Raw genomic sequence first — 21810 nt, forward strand, 5'->3', positions numbered from 1 at the left:
AAGAGGCATTAAGAGGTAGGTGCTCAAATCCTCATAAAAGTGTTAACCCTTTCAGGGTTTCCGACGTACTAGTACGGCTTACGCACCAGGGTTATTGACGTACTAGAACGCCTAAATTCTAGTGCCTTCAAATCTAGTGAGAGAAAGCTGGTAGGCCTACATATGAAAGAATGGGTCTATGTGGTCATTGTGCATAGTATAAAAAAAATCCTGCAGCATACAGTGCATAATGAGAAAAAAAACTCCGACCGTGTTTTTGGTTTAAAACAGTGACTTTGCAGTGTATTTTCATATGGTATTTATGGTTGTATTCTAGTCTTCCTGGTCTCATTTCATAGAATGGAAGACATGTTACAGAAATCGAGATGATTTTGATTGGTTTCACAATGAAAAGTATCTTGAAATTGAGCTCAAAGTAGCAGAAATGTTTGATTTTTACCAAATTTCAAAAGTAAACAAATCATGCCAAGCGTCCAATACACATCAACTGGTGAGTCTAATATTCTTTCACAAGTGCAGTGATATTATTTATACCATTTCTACATCATTTCTACACTAATGCAGTAGTCTGCATAGCAGTAAATCTTCTATTTTTTGTGAGAATAAAAATTAAAAGTGGAAAGCAAAAGAGATGTATGAGGGGCCTGGGGATATGACTAATGAAAAGAGAAAATGTTATTTTAGTGCCAGGAATGTCTGTCTTGCTTATTCTGAACCCTATTTGGAAATTGGCATCTTCTGAAATTGGCAAAATTGCCAATTTCTGACCACTTTATTGGATACTTGAAATCGGTAAATGGGTGGTTTCTTGTACTCATTCGATAGAAAAAATGGAGTTCTAGTGAAATAGATATGATTTTTGTCGACTAGTACACTGAAATTGGCCAAAAATGAGGCTCAAAGTGGGCGAAATTGCCGATGGGTAAACGTCGTTGAAACCACTAACTTTGTGAGAGCATAATTCCTTAAGTTTTCCATCAGATTTCATACTTTTGGTGTCATTATGGTCGGGAAAAGATTCTCTCATTTCATAAGAAAAAAATTTTTTTTTTTTTTTTTTTCCGAAAGTTTTTTGACCCTGAGAATGAGTTTAGGAGAGTGCCTCTCGACCCTGAAAGGGTTAATTGGAATAAGTCAAGGGAATTGACATGCTGGAGTGTGTGAATGTGTTAGATAGGAATGAGTGGGGACAAGTGGTTTTTTGGGATTTGATGAGCTGTTGGAGTGGGAGCAAGGTGGTATTTTGTTAAGGGATTCAGGGAAACTGGTTAGCTGGACTTGAGTCCTGGAGGTGGGAAATACAGTGCCTGCACTCTGAAGGAGTAGTTTAGGATATTTTCTGTCTGGAGGAGCATCTAAACTGTTGTATCTACATGCCTCTGTCAAAACAGTGATAGTGTAAATGATGATGAAAGTGTTTTTTTTTTTGGGGGGTCACCCTGACTTGATGGGAGACAGCCAGTATGTTAAAATAAAAAAAATATACTGTATGAAAACATTCAAGGAAATCAGCTAGCTGAACACTTGAGTTTTGTGGTTTGGGAAGTACATTGTCTGTACAGTACTTTGAAAATGGGGTAGGAATATTGCAGTTTGATAGAGATCAACAATGGACCTGGTGGAGTTCCCTGGAAAGGCAGCTAGAACTCAAGTGAGGGCAAGTTTGTTTTCTTTGGGCTACCCTGTCCTAGCTTGGACTTCTGCTTCACAGTGACTTCATGGATGTTTGGCATATCCTAGGGAAGTAGTGATCAAGGACTGGTGGCTCTGAAGATGAGCAACAGTATGTGCAGGATCTGGTGAACTTTAGTGTTTGGCCATTTTCTTTGAACAAAATTTGTTACTATGAAAGTATTTTCTGTAGAAGATGAATCAGGCACCTGCATTTCTTAAAAATTAACCACACATTATGGGTCACTCAAGACTACAGGGTAACAGGGACAGGGCAGATTTCAATGTGAAAACAGTCATAACTGACTTTATTAAAACAGAGACAGTGTGTACCAAAATACATATAACATGTGCAGTACTTACAGAAAAGTGGATTACCAGTTATTTAAGGAGTAAACTACTGCATACAACTGAGGCCACTTTAAGAATAGTCACACCTCAGATGACAAATTCCAGTGGATCCCAAATTAAATTGACTCTTCACCTTATCTTTCAGGCTTTTATTCAGTTTCAGCTTTTTTCTCACTTAAGTAGGTCACATTAGGGGAGTGCTGTGCTAAGATTATACCCAATCTTATTTTGTTTGTCAGGTATCAGTGTTCTTAAATAGCAAATTCATAAGTCTTACAGTGCCTAGGGAATGGAAGGTAGTCAGGTTTAATCTGAGAAAAGGGAAGATAGTTCATTCTTTTGATTAATGGCCCTTCAACATCAAGTCTTACCCATTGAAGGGAATGTGTGTCAGTGGTGAAGCTCATTTTGGTATGACAACAATGTGCTTGGCTCAGGGGGGATATACACCATGACTTTGGATCTTAACCCAAGCATCAAAAGAGGCTCTCAAGTCTGGTCAACAGACTTTATAGATGGCAGTCAGAGGCAAACTAAGGGATACATCGTTATGCCCTACACCAATAAGGAGCATTTGACCTGAGCACCATCTACTGGCTCTACCTCCATTACATCTTCATTCCATGTGGAGTCTGTTCTCACAGGCCTATAACTGTCCTGTATTTCATCCTAACTGTCTCTTTGCCTATTTTTCTCTCTGATGATCACAATTTTGCTGCAGACTGATTTCTTAATTGACATGGGTTTGCTATATCAACTGTGACCTCACCATCTTTTCAGTTAATGGTTTTCTCTCAGTACCACCTCTTCCCTACTATCTATCTATCTATCTATCTCTCTCTCTATCTCTCTCTCTATCTCTATCTCTATCTCTCTCTCTCTCTCTCTCTCTCTCTCTCTCTCTCTCTCTCTCTCTCTCTCTCTCTCTCTCTCTCTCTCTCTCTCTCTCTCTCTCTCTCTCTCTCTCTCTCTCTCTCTCTCTCTCTCTCTCTCTCTCTCTCTCTCTCTCTCTCTCTCTCTCTCTCTCTCTCTCTCTCTCTCTCTCTCTCTCTATCTCTCTCTCTCTCTCTCTCTCTCTCTCTCTCTCTCTCTCTCTCTCTCTCTCTCTCTCTCTCTCTCTCTCTCTCTCTCTCTCTCTCTCTCTCTCTCTCTCTCTCTCTCTCTCTCTCTCTCTCTCTCTCTCTTTCTCTCTCTCTCTTTCTCTCTCTCTCTCTCTCTCTCTCTCTTTCTCTCTCTCTCTCTCTCTCTCTCTCTCTCTCAACTGCTCTGCAGCACTGCTTGACTCATATGGTTTAGTACTTTCCATGAATTTATCATGTGGCACATGGTTACTAAAAGGGGATTTGCCTATACAGGAACTTGTCTGTGAAGTATCCTCTTACAACTAGATCTGGAAATTTTAATTAAAGACATTCTCAGTGGCCAGCTTGGCCACACTGCATTGTCTAGTTAGCACATACCATAGAGGGAAGCAGCAACCTCTTGGAGGTTGAGAACAAGTTATGCAAAAATGGAGTAACATTAGCCTATGTATTTTAACATAATTATCATCATGTATTACGTGAGAAAACCGTAAGTAAATTAAAGCTTTTAAAAAACATGAAAAGTGATTTTTATAGAGTATAATGAAGTATAATGTATTTTTTGGCTGATAATTTTCCCAACTTTTTGTTCAAAGTGTATTGCAATTCCTTGTTGATGACACCCTCTTTGGCCATCTGTTCTTATTCTTATCTTTAATATTTAATGTTGTGCTTACTAATAATGTGTCATGTTAAACTGGCATGAAGTGGAAATAATGAGCATTTGTGTTAACTATATTAAACATGTCAATACACGGTAAGAGATGGTATTAAATACGGACAAGTATGTACATATAACACATGCAGTGCTAGAATATTGATGAAGTACAGTGGGCCCCCGCATAACGATCACCTCCGAATGCGACCAATTATGTAAGTGTATTTATGTAAGTGCATTTGCACGTGTATGTTTGGGGGTCTGAAATGGACTAATCTACTTCACAATATTCCTTATGGGAACAAATTCGGTCAGTACTGGCACCTGAACATACTTCTGGAGTGAAAAAATATCGTTAACCGGGGGTCCACTGTATTTCACTCTCAAGAACTTTGTCAGTCATTGGATTGATGAAGCTCCCCTGAACAAAAAAAATCTCAATAAATATCCTAGAACTACACACATTTTCTTACATTGTCATTGTGTAAAATAGTATTTTTAAAATGGTAACTTTTATCTAGACTAGTAACATTTACAACTAGTGCAAAAAAAAATATATATATATATATATGTACACATATTGAACGAAATCCAGTGGACATTCATAATTCACACGAGTTACCAGTGATTTCTGCATATATAGAGTGAAAAACTTGTGGGGGAAAATAGGGTTTGTGTTACTCTGATCTCCAAAATGCCAAAACAAATTTTTTTTTACAGTCTTAATTCTTAGAAAAAAAATGTACATTTTTCTATCTAATTTTGTTGATGGGGATGCCCTGTGACATACCTGAACTCTAGTGAGGTTCAGATAGTGAAAAATGAAAAGTACATGTAACTAAACAATGATTACAATAATACTGTGTAGTATTTGTTACTTACCTTCAAGTCAGGTTGGTGATACTTAACATCCTCGAGTGAGTGGAGAAAGTGGCTATGGTCCTACTGGGCCGAGGTTGATAGTTTGGGTTGGTGATGTGAAGTTGAAGGTTGGGGCTCTTGTGATGTTGATGCAACTTCATCAGTGGAATGTTGCAGTGGACTCCTCAGATATTTTGTCATGCCAGCAGTTTGTTTCATTTAGCTGTAATAACCTAATCCTTATTGTTTTCAGTGTGTCTCATTGAAGATTATTCATTGCACAAGCCTTTATCTTTCATTGTCTCAAATTGCATTAATCTTTGATTCTCAAACACCAAACACTTGTACCCTCTCCATGATGCATGGACCACCCTTCAGCATCTTAGTTACCTCCAGTTTTTTCGAAATAGGCATAATTTCATGCTTAATATTCTTCCTCTCTTCATTAGCATCACCTGCATTTTGTTTGGTGCCAGGATAAATATCCAGAGATGAGATGGGGTTATAAAAATAAGGAAAAACTGAGTGATGTGCATGAAGGGGAAAATGGATGGTATGCATCCAGATACAATGACCCTCATGGGAGGCTGTTTTCATCCCCTCACACCCTCCCCAAGAGCGCTAAAAATAGTAGAGTTGCTCACTCTGTAGGGGGGGGTCTCCTCTTTGCCTGCTACAGCACTCCTTAATAGAAATGTGTACCACCAGTGGAAATGAATTCCACTCTGGTGCACCTCACTGGGAATTTTGTACTTTGATTAGGAAAAAAAAACTAAATTTAAATTGCAGAATATTGAAAACATGAGCTATATTTGCATGAATTGAGAGTGTCTACTGTATATTAATTTAAACTTAATGATACAAAAATTTTGTTTTAAGTGGGGTGATCCTACTAAGTGAAGTGCAGTACACTATTTTTATTGTTAAAATACTTTTACAATAGATAGATTCTACTTAGGCTTTTGTTTAAGGTAACCATAAATCTGTAGTATTTTATAAGTGAGTATAGAAGGGTCTTAACTGGTGAAATGGATAATGGATGATACATTTTCTAATATTCTTCAGAGGGAGATAGTCATACATCATTGTCGTTTTAGACTAACAATATTTACTGTGTGTATTGAAACCTCATTCTGTCTAATGCAAGATGATGATAACAGTTTAATAATTTTGTATTGTTTTGAACCATTTTAAAATGAGCATGGAAATACAGTGTTTTAATTATGAAAATAATAAAAGCAAAATGGAGTATGTAAGTCATGTTTTACTGTAGATACTATAAATGAAGATTATAAGATGAACATTGAGAACTTCAGCAAGAGATGCATGGTCACCTTTAACTCCTAATTCTTTCGCTTGAATGCCAATGTGTACTGCATTAACTTTTGTAACTGCCACTTATCAAGCTAGGAAGATTACATCTAGTTGTAATGGCATAAAATTATTTATATGAAAAATTGATATATTGATTATACTGTACATGAAAACTGTAAATGTGGTCTGAAATGTGCTTAAAGTAATTCTCAAAAGTAAACACAGTTAAAACAAACACCATCACATAATACTAGAGACTTGTGTTCAGACAGTGATAAGTAAGAAGATCATATCTCTTGATAGTGAACATTTGTCCTAATTAATGTACAGAAAAGTATTGAATGAAGTTATGTCTGATGTAGCACATTCTTCAAAAGTGACTAAATGATTTTTATTAAATTTGTGTGTGGGCATAGTTAATGTAGAATTAGAAACATGATCCGTAGAGCAATTTCTATGCCCAGGTCTTGAAGTAGCCTTTTGTTTCTGTATGGTATAGAGTACTCTACTTGTACAGATGCTACCCTACTTACAAACATTCGAGTTACAAACATTCGGACATACGAACAGATTGCCGTGTTAGTTAAAGTTAGTTAAAGAAGTTTTTATTACAGCATTTATTATTAAAATATGCTTTAGTATTAAGAAATGTATGTTACTGATACTGTACAGTATTGCATTTAAGTTTTCAATGAACAGTGATGCAGAGAGAGAGAGAACAATAATAATAATGACAGTAATATTAAAAACAACAATAATAATAATCATAATAGTAGAAAAATGGCAAAATAACGACTTGCGGGCAATTCAAGATACGAACAGCCTTCTGGAATGTAACTTGTTCGTAATTTGGGGGCGTCTGTATTGATGACAGAAAGCCATATACAGTACTTATTGTGGTTTCCCTAGCCAAAATGTGACCTACAACAGTCGCTAGCATCTAGGTACTTATTTTCATCCATTTTAACAGGGGTAGTAGATACAGGAGGAATATACCTGCAGTTAAGATAAGATTTTGTTTGGATTTTTAACCCTGGAGTATTAGCCACCTAGGATAACCCAAATAAGGCAGTGGATCATTGAGGGGCTGTCTGTCTTATTTTCATTGGGGTCTTCAGTCTTTTCCCCCAGGATGCAACCACACACTAGTCAACTAACACCTAGGTACCTACTTGCTTGCTAGGTGAACAGGGACAGTAGGTGTACGGAAACATGCCCAGTGTTTCCACCCTTGCCAGGGATCAAACCACGGACATTGTGTGTGAGGTGAGAGTGTTGCCTACCAAGCCATGGGACAAAGTTTTGGCTTGCCATGTATTGTTGGGAAGCACTAAGCCCATAGGGGTCATACAACTTCTGGGGAATGAGAAGTAACTAAGTTTGGTACAAGAAAGGGGGAGAGTAGCTCCACTTCCTTGAATCAGCAGCCTTTCAACTTCAAGGTACCTCCCCATCCTTGAAGGGGTCACTGTGCTATATTTGGTACAGTATTATCAATTTGTTACTTGTAGCTCTGCATTTTTTAATGTGTTTCTTTAAATAATTTGTAGCAAAATGTACATTTGTCACTTCTATAATCTACTTAGTGATATAATTCTTTATAGTTGTGGACACTTGGAGCTACGACCATTTCTGGTCAGAATAATGTGTGCACACAATAGTGTAGTGACAAGTGTGTCACAGTTGTTGCTCAAAGGATGTTTTACACTTGGGGTATATGGATCTAAATTATATGACTGACACAAGATTGTTGTTTGTTTATTCCTTAATAAGATAAAACATCATGAACAATCTGAGAAAGCCTGGAAGAGACAAATGTCTGTCATTTTTGCTTAATAATCACTGTTTTGCTGTTCCATACAATCCATCACACACACCTACAAGAATTAATGAGTGTTTCAGTCTCTGCAAAGTTGTATGTAATTTGTTTTAACCACAAATCTCTTTACTGATTTGATGTAGCTCCAGTCTTCTGATATTTTTCATCCTAAAAGATACAAATCAGTTATCCAGGATTTTTATTCTTGATAACTGTAATATTTGTTAGTTTGGATTGTAAATATCATTTAACATGTTTACATTTACACAGTTTGAAAGAATTTACAAAAAAATTATAACTTGTTTGGCTAAATATTGCCTTTTTTTTTTTCTTAACTATAGCCTTTGACTAGGCTGTTGTAGTAAAGCTTGTAAAACTGGTCACACGTAAAGAATAAAATACTTGTGTTATGCCATAATGGTTTTTCAGGTGTTCAAATTTGTTATCCATGAGTGGGATTACAGTAGACTCCTGTATCCATGGATTCAGCTTCCGAGGTTTCAGTTATCTGCAGTTTACTGTGGCACGAAAATATTAAGTGGAAAATTCCATTTTGAAAGTTTCAAATGTGTCTATACTGTGTGTATGTACAAAATATTATTCATTGCTCCTTCATCCCTTGAGGGTTAAGCTAAAAAATCAGAATCCCATTCATTGGAGAGAGAGAGAGAGAGAGAGAGAGAGAGAGAGAGTGTGTGTGAGAGAGTGTGAGAGAGAGAGAGTGTGAGAGAGAGTGTGAGAGTGTGAGAGAGAGAGAGTGTGAGAGAGAGAGAGTGTGAGAGAGAGAGAGTGTGAGAGAGAGTGTGAGAGAGAGAGAGTGTGAGAGAGAGAGTGTGAGAGAGAGAGTGTGAGAGAGAGAGAGTGTGAGAGAGAGAGAGTGTGAGAGAGAGAGAGTGTGAGAGAGAGAGAGTGTGAGAGAGAGAGAGTGAGAGAGAGAGAGTGTGAGAGAGAGAGTGTGAGAGAGAGAGAGTGTGAGAGAGAGAGAGTGTGAGAGAGAGAGAGTGTGAGAGAGTGTGTGAGAGAGAGTGTGAGAGAGAGAGTGTGAGAGTGTGTGTGTGTGTGTGTGTGAATGTACAATGTATTTTATTATTTAATGTTGGTAATGTCTTTGGTGTTTAATTTATCAATTAAACTTTATCATAGGTATACACATAACTGAGAAATGACTTGTATATAGGGTTAGCTACTATCCGTGGTAGGTCTTGGAATGTATCACCCACGGATACAGGGGGACCACTGTATATGTTATGCTAGCATTGGTTACTTTTCTTTCCAAGTTAATTGTAATCTAGTACATTTATCATTGCAACACAGTAATGTTCCAGGATGGATTGTTGTGGAAAAGTGGTAACCTGTAGGGGTCATATATATATGGGGGATAATCAGATTGAATCCATGGAAGGGGAGGATGATTCCAATTCCTTGAATCAGGAGCCCTTTACTGGCAGCAATGAACCTGCCTTATAAGGAAGCACTGAGTGAAATATAATTCAGTTTCATTTTTTTACAGTGTGGGTTCGTTGGGTTTACATCACGGTTGTTAAGAAAATAAAAAGGTATTTGTGTTAGCACATCCATCAAAATCAGATAACTGATACACAAAATTTTCATGATTGTTTTAATTATATTGGAATTTTGAGTTTTGCTTTTCTTTAAAGCTGGTGGAGACCAATTTTGTAATTAACTTGGATGTTTTGTTTTCATGTTGCTGTAATATATGGTGTAATACACACAGTTGTTTATTTGAAATCTCAAAGCGTTAAATGAATACTTGTGATAATGACCAATTAAGTTTCCTACTTCTCATGAAAATATTGCTAGATGGTTAATAATTCGTATAGAATTTATTGGGCAGAATTATTTTTGTTCAAAGGAAGCTGCTGCTGTACTGTTCTGTTTGTTGCAGACTTAATAAAATGAAATTATTTAAAGGCCTTTTTCAACATTCAGATTATTATTATTATTATTATTATTATTATTATTATTATTATTGTTGTTATTATTATTATTATTATTATTATTATTATTATTATTATTATTATATTTTTATATTTTTTTATATTTTTATTATATTTTTTATATTATATTATTACTGTATAATATTCATGGGGAAATGCTAAACTTGTAAGGTCATACAATGCCTGGGAAATGGGAGTCAGAATTGGTCCAAGGAAGAGCACAGTAGCTCCAATTCCTTGGATCAAGATCATGTTACTAACATCTAGGTACCCTCCTTGAAGGGTGCTGTATTTATAGCTTCGTGTCTGCTTTCATTGCATTTTTCTACATCTTTGCCTTCTAATTGTCTTCTAATATTAGGAAAAAATTTTACTTCATGTCACCTTGAACTTAAAATATGGTGAAGTGTATTATAGTGAATAACAAAGATGCTGCTGAGAGGAGGAACCCTTTGTTTTCACTACCTCACCAGCCTCTGATCTCGTCAGCTGTCATCACAGGTACATTATCGTCAACACTGACAAGTGTTATCATGATCTTGGTGAATACCTTGGCACATCAGCACTCTTTTGATGCTAACCCAAGTTCTTCCTTATATCTTGATACCTCATAAGATCTTCAAGTCATTCACATATAATTATTTGGTATTAGAGTTTGGTATAACATAGATAATCAACAATGATATTCAAAGATACAAACAACAGTTTATTAAAATTGTTTTGGTAATATTTCACATGTTCAGTAATATTTTACATATATAGTAGGGCCCCACTTATACAGCAGGTTAAGTTCCAGGCTACTGCAGGAAAGCAGACATCACAGGAAAGCAGAATGCCATTTTTTCCACTTATAAATGCCAGAAAACAAGTTTACACTAACATATATATGTATTAAGTTAGCAATAGAACTAGGCATTAAAAGCAATAAAAAGTAAAATACACACAGTACACTCATTACTTATCTTAAAATATTTGTAGCAGTAATGTAGGGTGAAAAATTAGTAGTATTTATTGCAAGAAGTCATGTGTGGTAGGTATGGTAGCCAGCCAGGCCACCCCACCCCCACGTAATACATAACATTTAAAGCGCTCCAGAGTGATAAAATGCATCTACAGTGGGGTCCCGCTTTACGGCGTTCCACTAATAGGGACATTTCAAATTATGACCAAAACTCGCTATATGGCTCCCCCCCACCTGACTATAATATGGTCACCGCATCCCACCTGCTTTGTTTACATTCTCCATGAGCTCCGTAAGCACCACGTCTCTCCATTGTGTCTGGAAACTCCAAAATTTCAAGTGTTTTTAAGTTATTTCGTATTTTATATATACTCTGACAATTTTACTTATGTATACCTGTACCTAAATAAACTTACACACTGTGCTGGCATGCAGGTACACATTAAAATCAGTAAGAGTGTCTTATGTCTCGAGATGCCATATTAGTAATGATAATAATAATACTCGATAATAATCACTGAGTCTCATTAAATGTTGTATATTACGTTAATATACACATTTTCATTAATCCGTCTATGATATTTTTTCAAAATTATATAATAAATACAATACGTAACATATAAAGATGATAAATACACCCCACAGTAGAATAAATTAACATAAATAAGAGATGTGGTAGCCAGACGGCAAGAGTAACTTTTTCCCTAGTTCAACCTGAGAGAAAATGTGTTATTTGGGGTAACTGTAGAAAATTATTCCTTTCGTATGCCTTCACTCAGAGCATCATTTCTTCTAAAAATGGTGTTACATGAGAATGGGAGCGCTCCTCTTTATTTATTCTACCGTATCAGCATAGAGACAACTTGTACACAATGTAACTTGTACACAAACCAAATGTGTTCACCTGGTTTGTTTACAAAACTTGCATGTGCCTGGTTTGTTTACATATATCCTTGCCTGTCCTCTCTCATGTTCTCATTCTCTCTCTCTCTCATTCTCTCTCTCTCATTCTCTCTCTCATTCTCTCTCTCATTCTCTCATTCTCTCTCTCATTCTCTCTCATTCTCTCTCATTCTCTCTCTCTCTCTCTCTCTCTCTCTCTCTCTCTCTCTCTCTCACACATTTGTTTTATCTTGTTTACTCACCTCTGACCCTACGTTAAGACTACAAGTATTTTAAGGTAAGTAATGAATGAACTGTACAGTGGACCCTTAACCAGCGATGGCATCGATTAACGATAAATCTGACTAGCGATACATTTAAACGCAAAAATTTTGCCTCAACTAGCGCTTAAAAGCCCGACCAACGCTATTCGTTCCGTACCATACGCGTCCACTTTGGCCTGAGCGCGCCTCACTTGTCCCTTGGGTGTCAGTGTTTACAAGCCAGCCAGCCACCAGGGTCACTTCCAAACATACAACAACTGGAACATTTCATATTATCACAGCCTTTGTAGTGATTGCACCTGCAAAATAAGTCACCATGGGCCCCAAGAAAGCTTCTAGTGCCAACCCTACAGCAAAAAGGGTGAGAATTACTATGGAGATGAAGAAAGAGATCATTGCTAAGTATGAAAGTGGAGTGCGTGTCTCTGAGCTGGTCAGGTTGTATAATAAACCCCAATCAACCATCGCTACTATTGTGGGTAAGAAAACGGCAATCAAGGAAGCTGTTCTTGCCAAAGGTGCAGCTGCTGCTGCACCACAGTCAGCTGTTGTTGTTGCTGCACCACCATCAGCTGTATTACTCGAAGATGTGGAGAGAGTGTTGTTGGTGTGGCTTAACATGAAACAATTACCGAGAAACGATTAACCCCGGAGGGTTAGCCACCCAGGATAATCCAAGAAAGTCAGTGCATCATCGAGGACTGTCTAACTTATTTCCATTGGGGGTCCTTAATCTTGTCCCCCAGGATGCGACCCACAACAGTTGACTAACACCCAGGTGAACAGGAAAAAATGCCTGGAACTAGTGCTCATATTGGTGAGGTTAGTGGGGAGGATGTGGAAGAGTTGGTGGAGGAGGACAATGAAGAACAAACCACTGATGAGCTGCTAGATCATCTTCAACAGTAAGAGGCCACACCTGAAGAAACTGCTTCGGAGGAGGGGAGAGAGAAATTGAAGAAGTTGCCTACTTCAAAGATTAAGGAAATGTGTGCAATGTGGCTTAAAGTGCAAATCTTTTTTGATGAAAATCACCCTCACACAGCTATTGCAACCCGTGCTGGTGACTATTACACTGACAATGTTGTGAAACACTTTAGGATAAAGGAACGACAGGTACAGGCCTCTATGGACAGATATGTTGTGCGACAGAAGTCCAGTGACTCTGAAGCTGGTCCTAGTGGCATTAAAAGAACAAGGGAAGTAACCCCAGAAAAAGACTTGCTGCCTCAAGTGCTAATGGAAGGGGATTCCCCTTCTAAACACTAAGACTCTCTCCTCCCATCCCATCAATCATCACCAGATCTTCAATAAAGGTAAGTGTCATGTAACTGTGCATGTCTTCTTCAGTTTGTGTGTATTAAAATTAATATTTCATGTGGTAAAAAATTTTTTTTTTCAATACTTTGGGGTGTCTTGCATGGATTAATTTGATTTCCATTATTTCTTATGGGGAAAATTAACTTGACTAACGATTATTTTGATTAACGATGAGCTCTCAGGAACATATTAATATCGCTGGTTGAGGGTCCACTGTATATGCATTTTATTGCTCTGGGACGCTTAACCCTCTGACTGTTTTGGTCGTATGTATACGTCTTGCGAGCCAGTGTTTTGGACGTATGTATATACTCAATAATTCTAGTGGCTTCAAATCAAGCAAGAGAAAGCTGGTAGGCCCACATGTGAGAGAATGGGTCTGTGTCGTTCAGTGTGCACCACATAAAAAAATCCTGCAGCATGCAGTGCATGAGAAAAAAAAACTGACCATTTTTTGGATTAAAACGCCGGCTTTGAGGTGTATTTTTGCATAGTATTTATCGTTGTATTCTCGTTTTCATGGTCTTACGTGATAAAATGGAAAACATATTGCAGAAATAGTGATAATTTTGATTAGTTTCGCTAAGAAAACGACCTTGAAATTGAGCTCAAAGTAGCACAAATGTTTGATTTTCATCAATGTTCAAGAGTAAGCAAATCACACCACACGTCTAACACACATCAACTGGGGAGTCTAATATTCTTTCACTAGTGCACTGATATTATTTATACCATTTTTACTGCATAACAGTAAATTTTGTATTTTTTGTATGAATAAAAAATCAAAATAGAAAGCAATAGTAATACAGTGGACCCTTGCCTAATGAATATATAGCATAACGTTAAATCCGCCTAGCGATACATTTTAACGCAAAAATTTTGCCTCGGCTAGCGCTAAAAAACTCGCTCAACGCGATTTGTTCAAGACGCGTCCACGTGCGGCCTGAGCCTGCCTCACTTGTTCCGTGGGTGCCAGTGTTTACAAGCCAGCCACAGCGGTCGCTTCCAAGCGTACAATCGGAACATTTCATATTATCACAGCCTTTTTAGTGATTGCACCTGCAAAATAAGTCACCATGGGCCCCAAGGAAGCTTCTAGTGCCAACCCTACAGCAAAAAGGGTGAGAATTACTATGGATATGAAGAAAGAGATCATTGCTAAGTATGAAAGCGGAGTGCGTGTCTCCGAGCTGGCCAGGTTGTACACAAAACCCCAATCAACCATCGCTACTATTGTGGCCAAGAAAATGGCAATCAAGGAAGCTGTTCTTGCTAAAGGTGCAACTTCATTTTCGAAACAGAGATCGCAAGTGATAGAAGATGTTGAGAGACTGTTATTGGTGTGGATAAACGAAAAACAGATAGCAGGAGATTGCATCTCTCAAGCGATCATATGTGAAAAGGCTAGGAAGTTGCATGAGGATTTAATTAGAAAAATGCCTGCAACTAGTGGTGATGTGAGTGAATTTAAGGCCAGCAAAGGTTGATTTGAGAGATTTAAGAATCGTAGTGGCATACATAGTGTGATAAGGCATGGTGAGGCTGCCAGTTCAGACCACAAAGCGGCTGAAAAATATGTGCAGGAATTCAAGGAGTACATAAACAGTGAAGGACTGAAACCTGAACAAGTGTTTAATTGTGACGAAACAGGCCTGTTTTGGAAGAAAATGCCAAACAGGACCTACATTACTCAGGAGGAAAAGGCACTCCCAGGACATAAGCCTATGAAAGACAGGCTTACTCTGTTGATGTGTTCCAATGCTAGTGGTGATTGCAAAGTGAAGCCTTTATTGGTGTATCACTCTGAAACTCCCAGAGTGTTCAGGAAAAACAATGTCCTCAAGGCTAATTTGTGTGTGCTGTGGAGGGCAAACACTAAGGCATGGGTCACTAGGGACTTTTTCTATGACTGGTTACACCATGCATTTGCCCCCACTGTGAAAAATTACCTGGTATTAGACAATGCTCCTGGTCATCCTTCATACTTGGCAGAGCGACTTTCTGGGGACATGAGCTTCATTAAGGTAAAGTTTTTGCCTTCTAATACCACTCTTCTCCTGCAGCCCATGGACCGGCAGGTCATTTCAAACTTCAAAAAACTCTACACAAAAGCTGTTTCAAAAGTGCTTTGTAGTGACCACAGACACTCGATTGACTCTAAGAGAGTTTTGGAAAGATCACTTTAGCATCCTCAGTTGTGTAAACCTTATAGGTAAGGCTTGGTAGAAAGTGACTAAGAGGACCTTGAACTCTGCTTGGAAGAATCTGTGGCCAGAATGTGTAGACAAAAGGGATTTTGAAGGATTTGAGGCTAACCCTGAGAAGCGTATGCCAGTTGTGGAATCAATCGTGGCATTGGGGAAGTCCTTGGGGTTGGAGGTTAGTGGGGAGGATGTGGAAGAGTTGGTGGAGGAGGACAATGAAGAACTAACCACTGATGAGCTGCAAGATCATCTTCAACAACAAGAGGCCAGACCTGAGGAAACTGCTTCGGAGGAGGGGAGAGGGAAATTGAAGAAGTTGCCTACTTCAAAGATTAAGGAAATGTGTGCAAAGTGGCTTGAAGTGCAAACCTTATGGATGAAAATCACCCTCACACAGCTATTGCAAGCCATGCTGGTGACTATTACAATGACAATGTTGTGAACCACTTTAGACAAATCATAAAGGAACGGGAGGTACAGGCCTCTATGGACAGAAATGTTGTGCGACAGAGGTCCAGTGACTCTCAAGCTGGTCCTAGTGGCATTAAAAGAACAAGGGAAGTAACCCCAGAAAAGGACGTGCTACCTAAAGTCCTAATGGAAGGGGATTCCCTTCTAAACATTAAACAACTTCCACACTCTCCCCTCCTCCCATCCCATCAATCATCACCAGATCTTCAATAAAGGTAAGTGTCAGTTTGTGTGTATTAACCCTTAAACGGTCCAAACGTATATATACGTTCACTCGCGCAGCGCCCCGAATATTTTGAAAAAAAAAAAAATCTTTTTTTTTTTATATAGAAAAAAAGAGCACATTTTTTTTTAAGTGTTTTAGCATAAAAAAAATAATTTAGGGTCAGTACTTACCGAGGTATGAGGCCGCGAAGTTGGCACTTGGCAATCACCTGACGGCAACATGGAGCACTGCTGCTTGCAGAAATTCAACATTTACCGTTTTCTTCCAATTTTTTTTTCATTTTCTTGGTTTTCATGATATGATAATTATGTTTCATAGTAAGTCATTTGATATCAATGCCAATTTTTGTTTATACACCAACATTACATACAAAATTTTTATCATATTGTCATAAACACACATGTACACACTGACAGGTGATTTTTTGCACACCTGGCTGAATCACACATTATTATCTACAACTATATACAAGTATTTACATGTCCCACTTATGTTTCTAGAACTCCACAATTGTATGATACTCCATGAAGCATGGATTCATACAGAGTGCCACCCCACACTGGTGACACATGAATCGTGTGTCCTTCCGCTGTTGGGGTCGTTTTTTGGTGGTAGCACACACAATACACTTTTTCTGGGCATTCTTCTTCTTTTGGGTAGGTGGTATTGGTACCAGATAGTGACAGTTAGGAGTGATTCGGTCTGGCACTTCCCCCACTGGCTGTGGTTGGGGGACAGGTTGTGGTGTGACAGGTTGCTGTTGAGGGGAAGGTACAGGTGTGGTACCATACTTTCTTGCTATCTGTTTGACGAGATTCAGAGAGAAATCTGCAAAACGTTGTCGTTTTCCAGTCTTGACGAGATTCAGAGAGAAATCTGCAAAACGTTGTCGTTTTCCAGTCTTTACTTCGTACATATTGAATGCATTGAGCACTGCAATGTCTACAAGGTGAAAAAACAGTTTTATATACCACTTGCGACTCCTACGCACACAGTCAACAAACCCTATCATCATGTCACACTTGTCAACTAGTCGCATATTGTTTGTATAGTCCACGACAGCAAGTGGCTTCACAATAGGTTCGTTGTTGAACTTGCTCAGTCTGTCTGTTTGTACCATCTCGTTTCTGTGGATGGTTGATAGCAATGTCACGTCTCGTTTGTCATGCCACGTCAGTGCCATGATGTCATTAGCATGAAATGCTTGCACTTCACCTTCAACACTGCCTCCAGTGAACCTTGGCATATGTTTCCTATTCCTTCTCACTGTTCCACATATATCAGTATTGTTCACACGTAGGAAATCAGCAAGCATAGGGCTTGTATACCAGTTGTCTGTGTACAATGTATGGCCCTTGCCAAGGTATGGTTCCATCATCCTGCGAACAACATCACCGGAAATGCCCAACATCCTTCTGTCATCATCGAGTGTGTTTTTCCCTGTGTATACAATTACATCCAACACAAGACCACTCTCACAGTCACACATAACAAAAAGTTTTATACCAAAGCGATTACGTTTGCTCGGTATATATTGCTTGAATGACAGGCGTCCCTTGAACAGAATCAAGGACTCATCAACAACAATTTTCTTTAAGGGATAAAAGTATAAACTGAATTTCTGCTTCAAATACATAAACACTTCCCGGATTTTGTATAGAAGGTCATTTCTGTCTGGCGTATTTCTGTCTGCGAAGTGCAACATTCATAGCAACAGAGTGAATCTGTTGCAGGGAAGGAGGTCACGGAAAACTGGAGTACTGATGAAGTGGTCTGTAGACCAGTAATTACGTATATTGTTCTTATAGATATGTGGCATAAGCATGACAGTGGCAAGGAATAAATACATTTCAGCCACTGTTGTGTCTTTCCACCTGTGCAGCCGTGATGATTCTCCAACCTCTGCTGTGTTGTTCATGACATATTGGTAATAAATGTTTGTCTGAGTCACTATCAAGTTCATTACTGTATAGGCTCGTCAAAGTACAACTGGAAATAGTCTAACTCTGTAGACTCATTCGTTATGGGACATTCTGGCTGGATACCACTTCCACTAGCATCAAAATCACAAGGCTGTGGCATGAATATACTTTGTGTCCAGTTCCACTCACGATCGCATGATGCAGGGTGGACCTGTGGCATGGGGCGAGGGGGGGCAGGAGGAGGAGGGAGAGGAGTGGAGGCAGCACATGGTTGAGGGGGTGCCGGGCGGTCCTTTGTCTGTCCACCCACTGCGCCATGTGGTCCAGGCACCATGCCACCCACCACTACTTCCTCCATCCCCGCATACTCCCCTTCATGATCACTTTCACTATCAGTGGCCAGGGTTTTGGATCGTGACCTGCCACAACCCTTGGGGATTGCATATGGCACACTGCCTGAATGTAGATAACGACGCCTAAAAGTACGTTTCACTGGTGAATAATGAACGTCACTATCACTAGACAAATCCTCAATTGGCATAAAATCAATCTCATCGTCACTTACATCACTTTCACTATCACTAAAACACCGGGAAAATGATCGTTTCCTCTTGCGAAGTTGCCTATAGGTAACACTTGCCACTCCAGAGGTGCTTGGCCCAGGGTCTTCTGTGGCCACACTGGCCACCCCAGAAGTGCTTGGCCTAGGGTCTGATGTGGCCACACTGGCTACCCCAGAGGTGCTTGGCCCTAGGACAGGTGTCGCTACCCCAGAGGTGATGGGCTGGGGGTCATCTGGGTTATCGTCGATATTTTCACTAATTCCTTGAATATTACTGGCCTCATTGGTGTCAAATCCACTAAACTCACGATCTCTATCACTTTCCTCGAATAGTAGAGTGTTAATACGACGAGGCGTGAGTGAATCATGAGGATGTGCCATGATGTTGACCCAGGATGGAGCTGAATGTAACTGGTCCTATCATGTGGTACCCAGGCGTCCCAGATTTTTTGTATACTGCGCACACTGAATGTGCACACCCATTCTCTCATGTCTAGGCAACTCAGGCCTATCGCGCTAATTTTGAACGAATGAAAAATAAAACGTATATATACGTTTGAACCGTTTAAGGGTTAAAATTAATATTTCATGTGGTAAAATTTTTTTCTTTTTTCATAATTTGGGGTGTTAGGAACGGATTAATTTGATTTCCATTATTTATGGGGAAAATTAATTCACTTTACGATAATTTCAGCATACGATGAGCTTTCAGGAACAGATTAATATCGTAAGGTGAGGATCCACTGTATTAATCACCGAGTCTCATTAAATGTCGTATATTACGTTAACATATACATTTTCATTAATCCATCCATGATATTTTTTTCAAAATTATATAACAAACATGATACATAACATATAAAGATGATAAATACACCCCACAATAGAATAAATAAACATATACATGTACATGTATATGAGATGTGGTTGCCAGACTTTTACGAGTGACGGCAAGAATAACATTTTCTCTAGTCCAGCATCAGAGAAAATGTGTTATTGGGGGCAACTGTAGAAAATTATTCCTTTCGTATGTAAGTAAGTTAGTTTATTCAGGTATACACAAATAGTTACAGTGGTCCCTCAGTAATTGTCTGGCCTGAAAGTCGTCCATTTTGGAAATAGTCCCATTATTTCGCCTAAACATTGGCTCGTAAATGGTCCGTTGACTCGCTAATCGTCCTGCGTCTGAGACGCGTACTCACGCTCTGAGCTGCCTGGGCCTGCCTTCCCAGCCAGTGTGCCATTGTTTACCAGTGAGTGATGGTCCCCTCACTTGCTCCTACGAAATATTTCATAATATTCCATTGATTTTAGTGCTTGCAAGCAGGGCCGGATTACCGCATAGGCAAACTAGGCATTTGCCTAGGGCCCCGCGCATTTGGGGGCCCCGCGGTCCAAGGGGTTCAGGGGCTCATCCAAGACTGCGCACATGGTGCAAGTGCAAAGGGGTCCCTACCTAAAAAGTTCAAGTGTTTGGAGAGTAAAATTGATTTTTAAAGATTAATCAAAACAAAAATAAATAATGAAATAAAATAAAATAAAAATAAATAAACCTAACCATAGATGGCAACACTCAACACGCCTTTGTTTACATCAGAACAGCTGTGTTTTCCCGCTAATGGGTGAGTATGGGAGATTCCTCTCCAATTTTCTGTAGTAATTACACGTTATCTAGACTTGTACTGTGACAAATTAACTGAAGTGTTGTTGATAGACATTGATGTGTATGGATAAATGTTTGTTTTCGCCTCTAAATGTTAAGGGAGGTACCTGATAAGGTTACTTGACCAGTAAAGACACATGGACCAGTAAAGACGCATTTTTGGTAAAAATACTATAAAGAAAAACCTAAAAATGCAAACTGACTTCCATTTGTAGGTTTTAAAAGCACTTTGTCCTGTCTTTAAGTCTTTATCATTTCAATAACAGATCTCAATTGATTGATGTTCTACATCACTTCCGTCGCAACTTGAAAACTTCCGTTTTCAAGTTGCGACGGAAGTGATGTAGAACATCAATTAATTTACTACATATTTCCCTAGAAACACATAAGCCACATCAGAAAATCGTCGTTGTTTAAAGTCATCTATGTTTTATAGGAAGCTTGCAAATTCAAAAACTGTGAAAAGATCATGGATGGTATACTCTGAAAGCTCAGGAAAAGTGTACTGTTCAGCATGCAAGCTATTTTTTACCAAAGAAAATACCTTCACACAGGGGTTCAATGACTGGAAAAATTCCAAGCGTTTCGAGGAACATGAAAACAGCACCACTCACAGGAGCTGCATTTTACCCAGTGTATTTCGTGCACAGAAAAAAGGCTTATTGGATTCTCATTTGGAAAATCAAACTGAAAAAGAGCGCACTTATTGGAGAAAAGTTCTAGAAAGAGTTGTTGCTGTTGTAAAATTCTTAGCTCTAAGAGGACTTGCTTTCCGTGGAGAAAATGAGGTTTTTGGTTCGGAAAACAATGGCAATTTCCTAGGGATCATAGAACTGTTAGCACAATTCTATCCATTCTTAGCAAATCATGTGTCATGCCTTGGGAATGCAGGAAGAGGCACTGTATCTTACATGTCATCTACTATATGCAATGAATTTATTGAACTGATGACTAAGAAGGTCCTCAATAACATCATAGCAGCTGTGAAAACTGCAAAATACTTTGCAATAAGTGTAGATTCAACACCAGATACGTATTTCACATACAGCTCAATTGACATTCATTGTTCGCTTTGTCGACTCCAGTGGTAAGCCTGTAGAGCGCTTTACAAAATTCATTCCTCTTTCAGGCCATGATGGAGAAACAATGATGAATGTAGTACTGGATACTCTGCTTAAACATGATCTCTCTCTTATGGATTGCCGTGGCCAGAGCTACGACAATGCAAGTAACATGTCGGGTAAATATAATGGATTGCAAGCCCGTATCAAGCAAATCAACCCACTTGCTGAATATGTGCCCTGCTCAGCACATTCTCTTAATCTTGTTGGACTTTTACAAGCACTCTTTAATTTTTTCTCTGCTTCAACGCATCGGTGGAGTATACTCAAGTCAACCATTCATGGAGATGTCATCAAATCATTATCAACAACAAGGTGGTTAGTGCAGCATGATGCAACACATGCTTTGAAAGACAGCTTTGCTGAAATACGTTCTGCTTTGATCCAAATAGCAGAGGATGAAGACGAGACAGCAACTACAAGAAGCGAAGCAGCCAGCTTAGCATCAAAATTGGAAGATTTTGAATTGGCCTTACTCTG

At 38.9% G+C, this 21810-nt stretch overlaps 1 protein-coding gene across 9 annotated transcripts in view; it reads left to right on the forward strand.

Moving 5' to 3' along the window:
- Positions 1 to 21810, forward strand: part of LOC128684714 (zinc finger protein 771) — a 274487-nt gene that overhangs the window by 13722 nt on the left and 238955 nt on the right. The gene's annotated exons all lie outside the window — the stretch shown is intronic.

Source organism: Cherax quadricarinatus, chromosome 5, assembly GCF_038502225.1.
Source record: "Cherax quadricarinatus isolate ZL_2023a chromosome 5, ASM3850222v1, whole genome shotgun sequence".
NCBI lineage: Eukaryota > Metazoa > Arthropoda > Malacostraca > Decapoda > Parastacidae > Cherax > Cherax quadricarinatus.